Here is an 18,404-nt window from a genome sequence, read left to right on the forward strand (position 1 = left end):
TTACTGAAGGATTGGTAATTAGTAGTTTCCAGGACTCACTTTACTCAAAAGGAAGATTAATTGTAATACCCTTCTCCTTGAATTCTCCCCTCCAGTTTTATTGTGCATCAAAATTCTCCACGTGATTTTTATTGTAGGCTTTGTTGGAATCTAGGGGTTAAAACATTATGAAAGAAATGATTAATTAATAAGTTTATATGTACTGCATGGGTCAGGGAAAAAGAGGAATGTGATTAAGTGGCAATCACAGCATGGAGCAAAGTTGGCTGAGCAAAATGGTCTGCTCCCAAATACAGGGAGTTGAAATGCATAAAACGATTTAGGAGGAATGCTCAAACTGAAGGAGATGGTGAGTAGCACAGGAGACACAGGCCAGACCAGAACAAAGAATGGCCTGCAAGAAACAAAGGGAATGGAAAACCAGTCTAGGAGGAAGATTAAGGCATGAGGAGGTGTTAAAGAAAACAGCAGAAATTGGCCAGACAGGGACAGAATGGTGATTAGAGATATCTGGGGATGAATTAATTTCTGATCCAATCAACAGGATAGCCTGGCCTGGAGGATTAAGAGGGAAGTGCTACACCCCAGATATCTGCAAAACAGGAGATGACTTGTGATAACCCTTATGCAAAAAGATCTAGCAAAGGAAGACAACTTTTGTTCTGTATAATAATGAAATCTAGCAAAGGAAGCCAACTTTTGTTCTGTATGATAAGGTTGACCTATATAAACTGAGCCAACTGGACAATAGCGGTCAGTCTTGGGGAATAGCTCACTGTGCAAGTGACCTATGAACTAACGACTGACCCAGAGCTCTGTTAAGTTTTATTCTTGTGCTGTGTAATAAACTGACTGTTGAACCGAATAACTTCTCCTATCACTTCATTCAAAGAACACGCTGGACTCAGACTACACATAGACTAAATTAAGAGTAAGGTAAAGCCAGAGTCCGACAATTTGGTGACCCCGACGTGATGAAGATGGAGAAGTGACGGAAGAAAAAGATACGAAACACCGGTCGATTGTGGTGTGGTGATAACAACAAGTGACCATTCTACAAAGGGAGGTAAGCAGACGCCTGTTTAAATGAAGTTCTGCTATTGGCAAAGATAAAATTGTGTGTTGTCACTACTCTGCAAAAGCCCTAGTTAAAGCCAAATAATAAAACAAAAGGGGGTTGGAGTCCCCCTAGTAGAACGGGGTTGGAGTCCCCTGTAGAAAAAAGGGGGTTGGAGTCCCCCTAGTAGAACGGGGTTGGAGTCCCCTGTAGAAAAAAAGGGGGTTGGAGTCCCCTATAGAAAAAAAGGGGGTTGGAGTCCCCTGTAGAAAAAAAGGGGGTTGGAGTCCCCCTAGTAGAACGGGGTTGGAGTTCCCTCGTAGCGATCTCGAGAGATAGGTTTAGACACTTGGCCAATTAGAATAAGGTGTATTGTGATAGTTATTTGTTTCTATAGTGTGTAATAAGTATTTGATTAAGGATCGTGTACCATAGTAGTGTATAATAAGTATTTGTATAAGGTGTATTGTGTTATAGTTATTTGTATCTATAGTGTACAAGTATCTGTTTAAGAATCGTATAGTGTATCATAATAGTTTATAATAAGTATTTGTTTAAGGATCGTGTGTAGTGTGCCGCTGGTGTTCATAATAACGTGGGAAGGGTCGAAGTAGATTGCAGGGTGTCAAAATCCTACCCGGGGAGAGACCCAGTGAAGTACGAAGTCTAAAGGGTTAAAAATCGGAACAGAGATGGAGGGAGTAAATAGGGATGTAGGGCAAGAGCTCGAGGAAGACAGAGGAGTTCCCCCATCTGTAAACCGACAGTGGGAAAAAACAAGAAATCAATTACTGGTAGGATTACCGAAGGGAGAGGAGGTACAGGCTATGGCACGGTACGAACAGATATGGAGAGAGCTGCAGAGTCAGTGGAAGGTACCTCGAGGGTTTGAAAAAATCCGGCTGGTACTGTACTTAGGAGAAGCAGAGAGGGAAGCAGCCAAGGAGGTACAGGAACATGAGGCAAAGGGACAAGGATCTATATGGAATAGAAGAAGGCTTAAAAAACAGAGAGAAGTGAAGGAACAGAGAAGGGCAGATTTACACAATATGACATTGGCTTGCATGGCTGTGGAAGCGAACCTTCAACATGATATTAAAAAGGGATCCCATATCACTAAGGAGAATACGGGGGAGGTTAAGCCGTCAGCCCCGCTATATCCAAAGTTACGAGAGACATTGCCACCACCTTATCCTATTCCCCAGATGCCAGTGATGCAGATAAATGAGGGAATAGTGAATGTCACTGAATTAGCAGGTCACGAACTCCAGGAGGCGAAGGAGAGACTTAAGAGAGTTAGGTACGAAAGGGTGGAGGAAATGAAGGAGTTAACAAAGGAAATACAGAATGATGTATGTAAAGTAAGGGAAACTAGTATGCGACTGGAAAAAACAAATGAGAGAGAGTAAGAACAGACACTTGAGAATGCCTTCTCGGTAGGCCCCTATGCTAGATTCTCTCCCTGAGAACCTGTGGTCAGTGGGATCAGCAGATGTGGGTTTTTGTCAGCAGGTTGATCCCATAACCTTCGAACTGTCAGACTACACCCCAATTTCGCAGATGCAGTATCCCCACAAACCTGAAGCTGAGGAAGGTTTGGCAGATACCATTGATGGTCTTATGTATTCAGGGGTGTTGGAACATTTGTGTTCTAGTTGGAATACACCCATCTTACCTGTTCCTAAACAAGACACGGGCAAATATCGGATGGCCCATGACTTAAGGCGCATCAATGGTATTGTGCGAACACCCACAGTTCCAGTACCAAACCCATATACTGCCATGACTGCTTTAACCCCTAACCACAAGTGGTTCTCTTGCATAGATTTAGCGAATGCTTTCTTTTGCTTGCCGTTGGCAGAACCATTAAGAGATGTGTTTTCGTTCACGTATAGAGGTAGAAAGTTGCGGCATACTAGGCTTCCGCAGGGCTTTATCTTATCTCCAGGGATTTTCAATCAGGTGTTGAAAGAACAGCTGGGGGGGGCTAGCACTGCCAGGTGGGGTAGTTCTGATCCAGTATGTAGATGACATCCTATTAGCAGCACCTGATCATACTTCCTGTTTGGAGGCCACCTGTCTCCTGCTAGTGCAGCTGTTCAAGGCAGGCTTTAAAGTCTCGCGCTCAAAGCTGCAATGCTGCAGGCAGGTGGTCACCTTTTTAGATAGAATGGTCTCAGCGAAAGGCACAGGGATTTCCCCTGCACATCGAACAGCGATACTACATCATCCAAAACCAAAGACAGTAAAGGAAATGCTTTCGTTTTTGGGTTTGTCAGGTTATAGTAGGCTGTTTATCCCATCGTATGGTGAGTTGACACATCCACTGCGAACTTTGGTGAATGAGCAGGGGATGAGGAATCTGGGAGCTACACTTGATTGGACTGCACAGGCTGAGATGAGTTTTATTCTATTGAAGCAAGCTCTTACAACAGCTACAGATTTGGCGATTCCAAATTATAAACTACCTTTCTTTTTGGATGTTTCTGAAAAAGCACACACAATTGATGGTGTTCTTTTTCAGAAAAAAGGGGGTGGAAGATGTGTGCTCATGTATGTGAGTATCACACTAGACCCGACGGAAGACAGACACCCACCATGTACGAGACATGCAGCGGGAGTAGCAAAGATTTTACAAAAGGTGGCACACATAGTAATGGGACATGGCCTGACGGTATTAACAACACATAGCATTGTAGCATTTGTGAGCTCGACAGCATTTACAATGACTTCGCTAAGGCAGACGAGACTAGAAAAGATCCTGAATGCTCCAAATGTTACATTTACCCATGAAGGCATTAACATGGCAGACAATAATGACAATAATGAGAGCCACACTGTTGTGAGAAGAGGGTAGTGAAGGATATTAAAATAAGACCTGACTTACAGGCTACACCCTTAAGAGAACCAGATGAATCCTTGTTTACAGATGGGTGTTGTTACAGACACCCCACAGATGGATTGAAAGCTGCCTATGCGGTGGTACGAAAAACTACAGGAGGATTTGAAGAAATCATTACAGGGACAGTGAGAGGAAAGGAGTCAGCACAACTCGCAGAACTACAGGGAATGATAGCAGCATTAGAATGGGCAGAAGGGAAGGAGGTCAATATATATATATATATATATATACACAGACTCGGCATATGTGGTAGGGACAATACAGGTTGAGCTTAGTCAATGGATTAGAAGTAGGTTTTTAACAGCAGCAAGGACCCCAATTAAACACGAGAAGGACGTTAGGAAACTGGCTGAGGCCCTCCTGAAACCAAGGGCATTAGCAGTTCTTAAATGTAAAGGACATGATAGAACAGATACGATGGTGGCTCAGGGAAATCAGGAAGCGGACATGGCCGCTAAAAGGGCAGCAGGATACGGCCCTCAGTTTATTATGATACAGGCAGACTGAACAGCACATGACTTATTACCACCGTGTAGGGTAGAAGTAATAATACAGGAACAAGCAAAGGCATCACCTCAGGAAAGGATGGTATGGGAGGAAAGGGGAGCAACCAAGGATCAAGGACTATGGAGATCGATAGACGGGAGGCCAGTTTTACCATCTGGATTCATGAAACCCCTCCTCGAGGAGGCGCATGAGCTAACACACTGTGGAACGAAGCAGATGATAAGGTACTTGATACATTGGTGGCACCCCTTCCTGCCGGCGATGGTGGAGAACCATATTAGAGAGTGTGAGGTATGTATAACTCTCAATGTCAAGGCGACTGTAAAGCCACATGAAGGTCAGTTCCCGCTACCTAAGTTACCAGGGCAGGAAATTGTACTTGATTATACGGACATGATTGAGAGGGTAAGTGGCTATCGATACCTCTTAGTAGCAGTAGATGTGTTCACAGGGTGGCCGGAGGCAATCCCTGCCAAAAGAGAAGATGCAAGGACAGTATGTCAATTCCTGATCAACCAGTATATTCCGAGACACGGATTTCCTAGAAAAATTAGGTCCGATAATGGAAGTCATTTTAAGAATAACGATCTACAGGAGGTAGAAGCAATGTTGGGATTGAAACATGCCTTTGGAACGGTGTACCATCCGCAATCCCAAGGGAAAGTGGAGAGGATGAACCAAACAATAAAAGGTAAGATCGGGAAAGTACAGGCACGGACCAAACTAAATTGGGTGGATGCGTTGCCCCTGGCATTAATGTCAATAAGGAGTTCGGTAAGTTCTGTGACAGGATTTACTCCATATGAACTACAAACAGGGCACCAGTTTCCAGGACCGGGAGCCGGAATTCAGACTACGAAGAATGAGGTAAGTTCAATGGGATGCAAGCTTTATTATGAAAAACTAACGGCTCTGGTTTCAGATTTTTCACAACAGGTCACAAGTCCCAACAGAGAAGGGGAAACACCGATACCTTCAGTCGCGGAGTGGGTTCTGCTAAAGGTCATCAAAAGAAAGTGGTCGGAGCCCAGGTGGACAGGACCCTACAGAGTGGTGGAGAGGACGTCCCACACGGTTCAACTACAGGGAAAAGGCGAGACGTGGTATCATTGGAGTCAGTGAACAGCAACGGACCCACCGACACGGACTCTGGAACAGATTTGAACGGAGATGACTGGGACTCTGAAGAAACTACGGACTAAGAACACTTAATATGTCCCTTTTTAAAGAGACTATTGGACTACGATGACTGTATACCAGTGGTTGATGGTATAATCCATTTATTGGCATCAAAACAATGAAGGGAGCTGGGATGAATACTATGTGGGGACTATGGGTGATGTTGTTCCTAGCCCTTGAAGCATCTGGAGAAGGAAACAACTGTACAAAGTGTTTGTGGTCAGCCTGGGAAGCCCATAACGAACCAAAACAGTACTTTGCGGATTGGACTGACGTTCCTGAACACTGTGTTGGGGCCCCCACTGGACTGAAATGTGTTCATAATGGCCAAGTTTGTGAGGTTATGTTTAACAAGGGGTCGGAGATGCCAGTCCTTGAAAAAACTCCTGTCTTGGTCCCATAAGTTAACTGGTGGTTGGTCTCATTTTCATGAGACCAAAAGGGGGACTGTTGGAATCTAGGGGTTAAAACATTATGAAAGAAATGATTAATTAATGTTTATATGTACTGCATGGGTCAGGGAAAAAGAGGAATGTGATTAAGTGGCAATCACAGCATGGAGCAAAGTTGGCTGAGCAAAATGGTCTGCTCCCAAATACAGGGAGTTGAAATGCATAAAACGATTTAGGAGGAATGCTCAAACTGAAGGAGATGGTGAGTAGCACAGGAGACACAGGCCAGACCAGAACAAAGAATGGCCTGCAAGAAACAAAGGGAATGGAAAACCAGACTAGGAGGAAGATTAAGGCATGAGGAGGTGTTAAAGAAAACAGCAGAAATTGGCCAGACAGGGACAGAATGGTGATTAGAGATATCTGGGGATGAATTAATTTCTGATCCAATCAACAGGATAGTCTGGCCTGGAGGATTAAGAGGGGAGTGCTACACCCCAGATATCTGCAAAACAGGAGATGACTTGTGATAACCCTTATGCAAAAAGATCTAGCAAAGGAAGACAACTTTTGTTCTGTATGATAATGAAATCTAGCAAAGGAAGCCAACTTTTGTTCTGTATGATAAGGTTGACCTATATAAACTGAGCCAACTGGACAATAGGGGTCAGTCTTGGGGAATAGCTCACTGTGCAAGTGACCTATGAACTAACGACTGACCCAGAGCTCTGTTAAGTTTTATTCTTGTGCTGTGTAATAAACTGATTGTTGAACCGAATACCTTCTCCTATCACTTCATTCAAAGAACACGCTGGACTCAGACTACACATAGACTAAATTAAGAGTAAGGTAAAGCCAGAGTCCGACAGCTTTGAGATCAAGGGAATTTTCACATTAACCTCTTTATTTTCATCCATTCAGAACAACCAATGCACAGGGCGAATTTGAATTGCTTGTTGGTGGCTATTTTCATCAGTCTCACTTCTAATGAAGGTATGCTGTGAGTTATAAACAAAAATATGCACAAGGGTCTTCCCTGGAATATTTATGTAGTGCCACAATTGTAAACAACAATCCAGAAGAATATGAGAATAATGGTACAAGTTAGAAGGTTAGTAGAGTGCAAGGAATAACAAGAACATTTTTGACTGGATCCAGACTGCAATTCAATTTTATGTTAATGTTTCTGCAAAATAGAAAATTATTAGAACAGAGCTAACTTTACTCAGCATTTTAATTGGAAACATTCTGACAAAGGGATCTGGCGATCATTGACATTTCAGAATCAAAGGGATAAATTCTATGTGCAAATGATTGACCCTGATGCAAGAAATGAAAAGCAAATGTGCAACATTGCGAGTTCACTGTAAAAATTAAAAATAACTCGACAAATTGGAATTAAACTGCAGCACCAGCAAAAACAGTAGGCCTTTTCACACTGACACGTAAAATGGGGATTCCAGGGAAACCGGTGCAGTGAAAATGTCAGCCCAGAAAAATTACCCAGGTCTCTGGCCCTACAGGGCCAACTCAGATAACTTCTCTGGGCCACCCTCTCCCTACAGTCTGAATGGGCAAACAGGGGAAGCATCATGACATCAGCACTTGCATGCTGTGTCATCATGTCACCATTCCAGTGGGAACTGTCTGTGTAATAATGAATGCCAACAGATGCACAATCAATTGTTAAAGGCTTGTGGAGATGCAATTATAAGTGTGATAAAATGTATAATGAAATCAAGAGGTAATATCTGGGAGAGGTTTTTGTGCAATAGGATTGTGGATTGAATTACTCAATTTATTTAAGCATATTGGCATTAGATTTATTAATTTTTGGAAAAGCCTCGTCCGTCATTACTGTGTGATACGACTTCTGGTAGGACTTCTTGTGAGTGCGTAATGCATCACTCACTACATTGCCAGGGAGGGCAAATTACAGGGAATTTGAACCACAGTGTGAAAGGCCCAGGAGATCTTCCCTTCCCAGGAATTTCACCCAGGTCCAAGTAGGGTCACTACTCACCAGCAGTGTGAAAAGACCTAATGTGTGACAGCAATCAAATTTGAAAGCAATAGCCTCCTAGTAAGAGCAGACAATTCTGGTAGCCCACAGGAGTTCCAGCAGATTCACTTTCACCTCTGTGAATAGAGTTAAAACTGACATTTTGTGGAATTAGTCTTCCAGCTACATTATGGATCTTACTTTGTTCAAGTGTTCAATTAGCCTTATGAATAGAGCAGAAAGTGAAGAATTTAAAAAAAAAATTATAATGTTCTGTCATTGACAACCTGAAGGAATCAGATGGGATAAGTCAATACCAAACTGAAACATGGATGCAAAGGATAATTATTACTTTTGCATGACACAAACAAGATCACTCTTCGAGATATCCAAAAAGAACAATTGAAACAAGAGTAAAGGAAATGTGAGGAAAGCAAAAAAAGAAATGGCAATGAAAGACATTGGACGGGTAAAGGTCTTGCTAAACATCAACTACAGAATGTTGTGATACAATTATCCAGGCAGGCTATTCATATTAAAATTTTCATATGACATGTATCATGATTAAAATTAAAAGAAATTTGAACTGCATTAATAATATTTTCCAAAGATAACAGTTGGATTTCCTAAATTCAGGCAGAATTTAGTTTATGAATTTGCACTATTTTCTTAAAAAAAACATCATTAAACCAAAAGGTTATGTACTCTCAGCCAGAGGTAAAGCACCAAGTTGAGAACCTAACATCTGAAATAAGATCCAAGAGATTATTGGAGAGCTCAGTATGAAAGCTGGTTTTTTTTTAAAAATCATCTAGGATACAAGCTGTGTCAGACTTCATCACCTCTCTCCTCCTTTGATCAGGAAGGACATGATGAAAGAGATCAGAATACATTTTCTTCTTAAGAATATATAACATACCAGGAAAGAACATTAATTAGATCTCTGAAGCTCGCTCCTATATAATCACTCTTCCATGATACCACCAATTGCATGATAAATAGTCCCTTTGCCTCTAATACCCTCCTTAAAACATGTTCCATTCATAGGAAAGTTACTTTTTGCCATTCTCCACCCAGTTTCTTCTTTATAAAATAATAGATTGCATTTTTTTTTAATTTTATAGTGTGTGTACATATTATATACACCCACATATATGGTAGACAAAATGTGCACATTACACACACACACACACACACACACACACACACACACACACACACACACACACAGTGTATGTATATGTGTGCAACATATGGATAACGTATCTGGAACAAAAACAACTATAATACTTTTAGACTAGAACTCTGCATTCAACACTGTAGTCCCAAAATCCTCATCTCCAAACTTCTTGATCTAGGCCTCCGCAACCCCCTCTGCAACTGGATCTTCGATATTTCAGCCTGCACATCATACAAACAGCAATAATCCTTTACAAAAGCTATCTACACAAGGGTCCTACTGCATTCATGACTGAGGCCTAGCATTGCTCTAACTCTATCTATAGATTTGTAGATGACAGCACAGTTTCTGGATAGATCTCAAATAACAAAACAGCATTAAGGAGATAGAGAATCAGGTGACATCGTATCAGGTCAACAACTTCTCCTTCACTGGTAGCAAGATGAAAGAACTGGTCATCGATTTCAGGAAGCAAAGAAAAACACGCATTCCTGTCTGTATTTATGACAATTGTTATGAGCTCAGAGGACACCAAAACACAGCAGCAACAGAAATTCACCAAGACAAATGGTTTCTTGAACAAAAGTTGCTTTTAATTATCTTTAAATATGAAAACAGAATCAAACTCTAACTTATTACTATTAACTTACTAACCTAACAACCCCCTTCTAATTCTAAGTGCATGTGTATGTAATGTGTAAGTTTAGAAAAGTTCTTTAATTCACAGTCCAATCTCACTTCTCATTCCCCCAAATTCACTGGTTGCAGGCAATTCTTATATTGTGCGCAGAATTTAACTTTTATGAAGTTCACCAGACTTTGGTGCTTCAAAGGTAAATGGTTATTGCTCAGGAAGGGAGCTTTCAGAGAGAGATTTGTAGTTCACTGAACACAAACTGATTTCTTCCAATCAGCCACGTCAGGGTCTTGCTGAAGAAACTTGCCCAATCAGGGTTTTTCCAGATGATAACCTCTTTCAGGTCACCACAGATTTCCTTTTAGTTTTCCTTATTTCAAGTGAAACATTAGACAGCCAATCCTCTCCTCTTGTATGGACCACAAGGGCTTTGAACAGGCTGAACTAAACACTCACAGCCCATCTTCAAAATGGGGTTCTTCCACAAGCTTGCCAGCTTGTCCTGTTCCAGTCCCAGCTGCTGCTGCTGAACTCTAGCACTGTAGAAATGAATTCTCTCTCTCAGAGAAAAGCCTGTTTTACTCCCTCTGCTTGGAAAACCACATGACCCTCTTAGAGCAGCCAACTGTACTCAGACAGACAGTGGTTTCGGACCTAATCCTCAGAGTTCTTTCATTTTGTTGTTTTTCAAAACAGCAATCCATTAGTGAAGTCCCTTGGGCACTCTCTAAATTTTTGCAAAGGCATTTGGAGCCAGCCTGTCTAGCTTGAGCAGAGCTCCAGTATTTTAAATGAGATCCGTTTTGAAATGTTTGTATGTGAACTATGCTAAAAACCTGCCACAATTTATCTCCTTTAAAACATATCTATATATACAATACAAAATACAAGATAAACTGTCACACAATAGTGGATACGTTTAAATATTTGACATTAAATCTCACCAACCAATGCCTCTGGGAAAATTCAGCCCAGAATACCTTACTAATTTGTATTGGTGTATCAGTAGCTTATTATAAGAACTATCCTGCCCAAGATTGCAAAATGCAGCTCAAGTCATCACAAAAATCAACCTCCCCTCCACAATCTCTAAATTTACCTTCCGTGGTCTCAGGTACATGGCCAATATATTAAAGAGTTGACATCCCACCTTAGTCAAACTTTCGAGAGCACCCAAAACAAAGCTTTTTGTTGCATCTTGGTACACATGACAATTCACAGGAAATAATTTCTAATCAACCAGTGCAATAATTACAGATGCAGAAATTACGAATTAGGATCATGGCAATAAGATTACAAATCTGAAGCAGGATTTAACTTGAATCTAATGAACATAATTTTATCTGATTGAGAGTCAAACTATCAGATAATCTCTCCAGTTCTCCGTCCAATAACTCTAATGTTTTATTCTGTCAAGTTTAAAAATCAAAGGCATTATGTTAAATATATATTTTTCTGGTGAGCTAATGACTGACAATGCCATTTGTTAGGAATATTATTTAGAATTCAAGGTTGATATACAACACATCCCTGAGAACCTCCCTCCATACCACACCAACTATAGATTTACACATTCCTAGACACAAATGTCCACTGTTCATATTCAAGTTCATCTAATTTCAAATTCATTGTAACATGTGCTAGTATACACTGGCAAGATCAAGGTGAAACATGAAAGTCTGCATATGGTGTGATGGCAGTAAAACACAACAATGAATGAGGAACTCATCATCCATCAGAGCTAAAGATAAATAACTGACATTTTGGGTCTGAGCCCTTCTTCAAGGCAGATTTTACACCTGAAACATCAGTCATACATGTTGACCTCCAGCATTTGTGTTTTTACTGCAGTGACATTTCTGAATTTACCTTGTGGAGTCATTCTACTGACTGATCCTTACCAATGGAGCCATTGTAATTCTCATTTCTGCTGATAATTATTTACCAACCTTCAAGGCCAGTGTTATATACAGTGGAAACTTGGGACTATTTTATGCTGGAGCAGCAGCACTGCAAGAGCCGCATCACACTGAGTGGTGAGCATGCTCAGTGCAACAGTGTATTCATACATGACCGGCAGCCTGAGATGTGAGTAAAATTTGTGCTGTAAACTTAAAAGCTTCTCTGAGTGTTTATTAAAACCTCTGATGGTACAACTGAGGACATAACATGGTGGCAGCAGTGGGATTGACAGAAACCCACATCAGATAAGGAAAAAATTCCTACAAACTAAAATAAACATGAGCAAAGGAAAAAAGCAGCATTACCTGACGACCAGAGCTGGAGAAGAAGATGGCCACAGCAGTAACAACATTACACCCAGTCATGGATGGGGAAGCTGACGACGTCATAGAGACAGAAAGTACAAGACAACCCTGCCAAGCAAAACCCATCCACCAGACGACCAAGAGGAAACAAGAAGATAACATACAAGAGGAAAGTCGTCAACATTACAATAAACATGCACAAACACTACCAGAACTCTTCAGAGGGCAGCACGTGCATATTCAAGAGCTAGAGACAAAAACCTGGAGTCCAGCAAAGATTGTTAGAGAAGCTGAGACGCCAAGGTCATACATCATTGAGATACAATCTGGTAGGCAGCTGAGACGAAACAGAATCCACATTCACCCAACCCCAGCTCTGACACGGAAAGCCCCAGAAGCACCAGCAGCTTCTAACAATCCAGAAACTTGTGAAGGAATGAGAGTAGAAACCCCAACAAACAGCACCGTAACAACTGAATGGCAGGCAACAGAAGAACCGAGGCAAACAACACCACCATCCACAACCGTACCAACACCACCGAAGCAAACAGACACAAGGTCTATGAGGTGGAGAAGCAACATCCTACCACCAGTGCGATACCGCTGAGAAGAATATGGAACTGCAGTTGTATAATTAGAATATTTAATTCTTAATGGCAAGTGCAGATAAAGAAGCAGTAACAATTTATTTTTAAGAAATTTAAAACTTAATAAATCTTTTAAATTTTAGACTTCTCTTTAAAGAAGCGGGGGATATTATGTACAGTGGAAACTTGAGACTATTTTATGCTGGAGCAGGAGCACTGCAAGAGCCGCATCACACTGAGTGGTGAACATGCTCAGTGCAACAGTGTATTCATACATGACCGGCAGCCTGAGATGCGAGTAAAATTTGTGCAAGCTTCTCTGAGTGTTTATTAAAACCACAACCGAGGACATAACAGCCACTAAAGTGTCTCTTCCTTCGAGGCAGAATTATACAGAAGATCCTATAATGATATTATTCATGCGTCATCTTAACAGACCAAAAATTCCTGTCCAGATGTTTTAATCTCAAGCAGTTGTTGAACAATAAAGTGAATGCTGTTAATCAGAGACATCAAAAGGTGCTGGGCAGAGCTCCATACATTCAACAGTTTGTGCAGTAAAGTTTAATTTCTGCAGATTTCTTAATAACATTTATTGTTTTTTTTTAAATACTCTTCTAACAATCCTGCTTATAATGCTTCAACAGGTATATTACTGGAATTTAAACATTCAAAGTTAAGAGTGGCAATCTCCTGTATAATTGACCTTTTCATCCCAGTTCAAGCAATAGATTGCTTATATTTTATTATATGAATGTAACAATTTAAACATTTAAATTGATGTGAAATGAATACTGTACAAAGAAAATTGATTTAAGAGATCGATTTAAAGTATTAGAACAAAGCCGCTGAGAGATTGACTCAGCCAGTTATTACAGGATCACAGTTATACAGTAAGAAATGAAAATGGGCCCTTTGTTCCAACTTGTCCAGGCTGACTAAGGTGTCTTCCCGAACAAGTCCCACTCCTTTAATATCCATGTCCAAATGTCATTTCAGCTATCAACTTGTTCCACATACCCATCGTCTCAGATCACCTTTACAAATCCCCCCTCAAATCTATGCCCCTTAGTTTTAGATTCCTCTATCCAGGGAAAAATATTGACAACCCATCTTATCTATGAGCTTTCATGATTTTATAAATCTCACTAAGATCACCTGCCCTGCTCACTCCAGTGAAAAGTCCCAGCCTATCCATTCCCTCTTTAAAACTCAAGCCCTTCAGTCTGTGTGAGTCTTCTCTTTGCACTCTTTAGCTTAATCACAAATTAAGGCAATGGAATGGCTACCAAACTGCACCCAATATTTTGGGTGCGGTCTCAACAACATTTTATGCAGCTGTAACACAATGTCTCAACTCTTCACTGTATGACCTGTCTGATGAAGGCAACCATGCCACATGCCTTCTTCACCATCTTGTCATCATTTTCAGTGAACTCTAAACCCCATAGTCTCTCCTGTCATTCACAGTCTATATCCTGCACTGGTTCAACTTTTCCCAAGATGCAACGCCTTGGATACCCAAGCTCAATTCCCACTGCTATTCCTTGGGCCACTTATGCAGTGGATCTAGATCCAAATCCTATTAGAGCATTAGATGACCTTTGTCATCATGTTACTTACATTCTCATACAAATTGTCAATATACATGACAAACATGTACGTTGACAATGACCAGCACTGCTCTTTGTCGTACACCACTAGTTACAAGCCTCCAATCCAAAAAAAATCCTCTAACACCTTCTGATAACTTCCATCAAGCCCATTTAGAATTTTGTATCAACTATCTAATGCAGGCATTCTCATCCTTATTTTTGGTTATGGTTCCCTTCAGACTGCCCAAAGTTTATGGGGCTCCTTTCCTGTGAGGCAGTCAAGTTTAGTTGAGAATGACTGATCTAATTGTCTGGTTAACCCTTGATCTATGTGATCTGATCTTCTGGACCTGACTATCAAATAGGACCTTCCTAAAAACCTTGCTGAAGTCAATACAGACAATGACTTCCACCTTCTGCCAGCCTTGCTCTAACAGATTTTGGCTTTCAACAGACCCATTTCACCTTATAAAGCCTCCCACTAACCAGATGCCTGTTACCTCCCAACAGCTTTTCCCAAACAACCCTTGCAGGTTTGTGTCCATCAAAATTACCTTTGGCCTAGTTTAGGGTTTTAAATTGTGGACTAGTCCTATCGCTTTTTAATGACCATAATAAAACTAACAGTATTATGGACATTGGCCCTAAAGTGCCTTCCCACCGACACTTCAGCTACCTGTCCAGCCTCATTTCTCAATAGATACCTCGAGTTCAAATTCAAATAGATTTATCACATTTTATCTGGTACAGAGAGAAGGGTTCTTCTTCAGCCAGACCAATATGTCATCTCTAATTTTCACTCAGACATTACGAAGAAGGATAAAAACCATTTATAGAGTATAGAATTACAATGATAAAGGAAAAAAGATCATGCAGTTAAAAGCAAGGGCAGAATGAAAGCACTGCTGTGGGATTCATTCAGAATGTGATAGATGCAAGGAAGAAAATGTCTTTCAGCCTGCTGACATGCAATTTCAGTTTTGAACCTTCTCTCCGATGGGAGGAGGGAGAAGAGGGTATGCCCAGTTCCTTCAGTATGTCAGCTGCTTTCTGACAGTTGGGGGGGCGGAAGATGTAGATGGAGTCAACAGAAGGGCAGGGAAATTTGCATTCTGTTTTTAGCTGCACTCACTAGCCTAACTCTATAACAAATTGATTCATCTCATAAGTATATCTTCAGTGATACATTGGCAGAAGTTATTGAAGGATGTGCTAAAGTTCCGTAGTTTTCTTGACAATTGTGTCAATGTGGCTGGTTGAGGTCAGGTCTCTGTCATGAATGTGGGTCACAAAATTTGTTATTCTGTGGCAGCATTACAGGTGCAAAATTGCTATCATTTACATTTTTTTTAAAAATTAGTCCAAAAGAAAAAGTGGTGACTGTGGTTCATTGTCCATTCAGAAACCTGATGGCTGAGGGGAAGAAGTTGACCTGTTCATCTTCAGGCTCCTGTATCTCCTTCCTGATAGTAGCAGAGTGAAGAGGGCATTGCTTGGGTAGTGGGGGTCCTTGAGGATAGAGGCTGCTTTCTTAAGATATTGCTTCTCGTAGATGTCCTCAATGGAGTGAAGACTAATCCCCACGATGGCGCTGGCTGAGTGCACAACTCTCTGTAGTCTTTTATCATCCTAAGCATTGGCACCTCCATACCAGACAGTGTTGCAAATGGTCAGAATACTCTGCATGGTATACCTATAGAAGTTTGCAAGGGTCTTTGATAACATACCAAATCTCCTCAAACAGTACAGCTGCTGGAGGGACTTTTTCAAGATTGTATCAACATGGAGGCCCCAAAAAAGATCTTCAGAGATGTTGACACCCAGGAATATGAAGTTCTTAATCATTTCCACTGCTGACCCCTCAATAAGGACTGGCTCCTTCTCTCCTGGTTTCCTCCTTTTGAAGTCCACAAACTGTTCCTTAGTTTTGCTAATGTTATGTGAAAGGTTGATCCTGTGACACTACTCAATCAGCTGATCTATCTCCCTTCTGTAAAATTCCTCATTGCTATATCATTGCCAAATTTTTAATGGCATTTAAATTATGTGTAGCCATACAGTCATGGGTGTATATTAAGTAGAGCAGTGGCCTAAGCACACATCAAGGTGCACCCTTGTTGATCACAGTGAGGAAGAGACATTGTTTTAGATATGCACTGATGTCCTCTTCTGATAAGGAAGTCAAGGATCCAGTTAGAGAGGGAGATGCAGAGGCCCAGGTTTTGAAGCCTGCTTACCAGTACTGAGGGTATGATGGTGTTGAATCCCGAGGTGTAATCTATGAAAATCAGCCTGAATTATGTGCTGCTGTTGTCTAGGTGATCTAGGCTGAGTGGAGAGCCAATGAGATTGTATCTGCTGTGGAGCAAATCTGGTGGTAGATGAATTGCAGTGGGTCCAGATCTTTACTTACGCACAAGTTAATTCTGGCCATGACCAACCTCTCAAAACACGACTCCTGATGGTAAAGCCTTGAAAAGGGTAGTGGACACAATCCAGGACATCACAGACAAAACCCTCCTTACCATCAAGAATATCTACAGGAAATTCTGCCATCAGAGAGCAGCAGCAGCAATCATCAAGGATCCACACCGTCCAGTACATGCTCTGTTCTCACTCCTACCATCAGGAAAGAGGTTAAGATGCCACAAGGCTCACACCAGCAGGTTCATGAACAGGTGCTACCCCTCCACCATCAGACCCCTCTACAACAAACTCAATCAGGGATTTATTTAAAGATTCTTGCTTTTGCACTTTTTCCCTCTGTATTGCAGTTTGTTTACATTTATTTATTTGTTTACATGTGTACAATATTTTTTGCACAACCAATAAGTGGTAACTGCCTCGCCCACAGGAAAAAAAGAATCTCAGAATTGTTTGTAATATCATGTATGTACTCCTACAATAAATCTGAAAGCATTTTATCACAGATGTGGATGCTTCTGGGCAACAGTCAGTGAGGCAGCTCACTCTGCTCTTCTTAGACACCATTATGATTGATGGCCTTTTGAAGCTTGTGGGAACACCAACTGCAGCAATGAGATTAATAATGTCCATAAACACACCAGCTAGTTGGTTGGCATAGGTTCTCAGCACCCTGACAGGTATACCATCAGGATCTGACACCCTGCAAGGGTTCACCCCAATGAAAGATGTTTTGACGTTGGTCTCAGATATCACAAGGTCACCAGGTTCTGCAGGGTTTCTCATGGTGATCATTGAATTCTCCTTTTCCAAGCAAGTATAATGTGGATGTTGCTTTCCTGCTGGTCCTAGTTCAATGAGATTATGGAGACATTTAGGTCAATGACAAGTGCTGTGCTGATGGGCTATGCTGTCTGCCTTTGCTTTGGATTCCATGATACCATACTATTAGCTCTGCCACAGTGTCCTGTGTTACATGTTTCTATGGGACTCAAGACACAACAGGAGGGAAATCTACATATTGTTTGAGAAAAAAATTCTTTGACACACTTAAATTTTGACCTATCCAACACTATGGCAGTCCCAGTCAGTCTGAAGGAAGTTAAAGATGCATTTTAATACAGCCCTAATATCCATCTGCAACCATTTTACATGTGTTCCTCAAACAAAATCTGATGTTGATCTTACAAAATTAGAATCAGATTCTCATTCACCTGCCTGGCCCATCTCACACAAAATTCCAAGTGATGAAAATATATTTTCAGAATGTCAGGAGTTCAAAAGTCAAGCAGCTAGATGTTCTGTTATCCTGTCCAGATTAAATTGGAGATGGGCCAAAAATCTGAGAGGCCGCTCCCTCAACATCATTGCTTTCCCAAAGCACAAGAGCAGACCACCACCCCATGTGGCAGGGACTAGGTCACACGAAGCATGTTATCACAACTTCTTTGGCACTTCCATGTAGAAGGTAGCAGTCAGCTCTAACAAAGAGTTATAATGGCCAAAGTTCAAAAGGTTTTATAGCATTGGTATTTGCAACTCCAGTGTCACCCTATCAGAGAACTCAAGGAGTCCAATGTAATTGTATCCTCCAGACCACACATTTCATTTCAAACTTGAAGGCATAAAGTGCAAAAACCAACAAATTGCAGGGATTATAAACATTTGACGAAAA

General features: G+C 41.2%; 1 protein-coding gene across 4 annotated transcripts in view; it reads right to left on the reverse strand.

The window, feature by feature from the left end:
* The window catches only part of rundc3b (RUN domain containing 3b), a 137,675-nt gene that overhangs the window by 63,070 nt on the left and 56,201 nt on the right, over positions 1 to 18,404 (reverse strand). The gene's annotated exons all lie outside the window — the stretch shown is intronic.

This window comes from Narcine bancroftii, chromosome 1 (assembly GCF_036971445.1).
Source record: "Narcine bancroftii isolate sNarBan1 chromosome 1, sNarBan1.hap1, whole genome shotgun sequence".
NCBI classification, from domain to species: domain Eukaryota; kingdom Metazoa; phylum Chordata; class Chondrichthyes; order Torpediniformes; family Narcinidae; genus Narcine; species Narcine bancroftii.